We start from the raw sequence: 1,898 nt of genomic DNA, 5'->3' as shown, positions 1-1,898 counted from the left end.
CAATGGCTCCCATTATACTTGGAATTATAATCATCCCTTGGTATCCATGGCAGTTTGGTTATAAGACCCCGAGGATACCAAAATCTAAGGATGCTCAAGTCCCTTACATCAAATGGCGTCATATTTGCTGTAACCTGTATTTTGCATATAGGCTGTAGCAGGGTATGCCTACACATCACTTTATTCGCAAGGATTCAGCCTAGTGTTCAGTGTGTGGCAAATTCAAGCTTTGCCTTTTGGAATGTTCTGGTGTTTTTTAATTCAAATATTTGCAATCCATGGTTGGTTGAAGACAATGATGTGATAACCAAGGATATGGAAGGCCAACCACATGGATCTAAACGACACAGCCCTATGGGATCTGGTCTCTATATGGGATCTTGGTCTGTTATTCCAATGCTGTGTCACCCCCACCTCCACTATGTTCCAGCCACACTTCCTATTCTTCAAACATACGATCCTATTTCTTCCTTACAGCCTTTGTACCAGCTGGCCTCTGGCCTGGAATGCTTTCCCCCGTTTGATGATTGACTTTTCTTGTCATTCATATCTCTTTATTGCATCATCTTGTTTTAATTTTCTATTGTCTCCACATCCCACTAGAATGTAAGCCTCATGAGATCAGTGTATTATTCTTTATATAGCCCAATATCTAAACCAGTGATTTTCAACCTTTATCATCTCAAAGCACACATAAACTAATTATTAAAATTCTGCGGCACACCAAAATATATATATTGATCTGACAAAGAAAAGGTGTAATTTTGATTCATTCACACTGGATGGCTATTGTTGTGTTGGCTGTTGTCACTGTCATTTTTTTTTTTTAAATCTGACAATCTAAGGGGAAGAAGGTCAGTGTCACTGACTAGGTATTGCACGTTTTAAAAATTCTTGTGGCACACCAGTTGAAAAGCACTGATCTAAACTGTTCTGAAACTGATACATAGTAGAAGCACAGGATGTATTTGCTGAATGAACAGGCCTGGGAGAATACAGTTACTTGTTCTGGGAAGTGATAGGTAGTGGTTACTAAAAGAATGTAACTCATTTAAGCTTCTTAAGTTGTGAATATGGTTACAAAGTTTTGGCATCTAGACTTGGTATCAGGTTGAAATCCCAACTCTGCCATTTACTCGATCATGAATTCTCACAGGGGTGAGGTCACTCCCCCACCCAGGGGGTGAAAATTGGTTCTTGGGGGAGTGTGTGAAAAGAATCTTGGATATTACAAAGTTTTGTGTCCCTCTGAAGCTCAACCCTATCCAACAAAGGGGGTGGGGGAGATAGTGAAGAAACAAAGTATATAAAAAGGCTCCCCAGGAAGCCAAAAAGAGAAAAAAAAGTTGAAACATTGTACTAGGACCTAGCTCAGCATGTCAGCATTTTGAAAAACCCTAACTTAACTCTGGTGCTGTGTGTCACATATAGAAATTTTTTTATATTTGCAACCATAGTAAAACAAAGATTTATATTTTTGATATTTTATACTAGGGGCCCGGTGCATGAAATTCATGCACTGGGTGTGTGTGTGTGTGGGGGGGAGTGTCCCTCAGCCCAGCCTGCCCCCTCTCACATACTGGGAGCCCTCAGGCGTTGACCCCCATCACCCTCCAATTGCAGAATCGGCCCCTTGCCCAGGCCTGGGCAGGGGACCCTCATTTCCCCCCATCACTGGTTCTGCCCCCCGCCCAGGCCTGATGCCTCTGGCCCAGGCGTCAGGCCTGGGCAGGGGACCCCCCAGACCCCTCCGATTGCTGGCTCTGCCCCTGGCCCAGGCCTGATGCCTCTGGCCCAGGATTCAGGCCTGGGCAGGGGACCCCCCTTTCCCCCCATCACCAGCTCTGCCCTTGCCCAGGCCTGATGCCTCGGCCAGCGGCATCGACCCCCATCACCCT

General features: G+C 45.0%; 1 protein-coding gene across 1 annotated transcript in view; it reads right to left on the bottom strand.

Moving 5' to 3' along the window:
- Positions 1-1,898, bottom strand: part of UTP14A (UTP14A small subunit processome component) — a 23,873-nt gene that overhangs the window by 18,070 nt on the left and 3,905 nt on the right. The window lies entirely within an intron of this gene.

The sequence above is a fragment of the Myotis davidii genome, unplaced genomic scaffold (assembly GCF_000327345.1).
Source record: "Myotis davidii unplaced genomic scaffold, ASM32734v1 scaffold900, whole genome shotgun sequence".
In the NCBI taxonomy this organism is placed as follows: Eukaryota; Metazoa; Chordata; class Mammalia; order Chiroptera; family Vespertilionidae; genus Myotis; species Myotis davidii.
The sequence above is the reverse complement of the archived record's forward strand: the minus strand, read 5'-3'. Positions and strand labels throughout refer to the sequence as shown.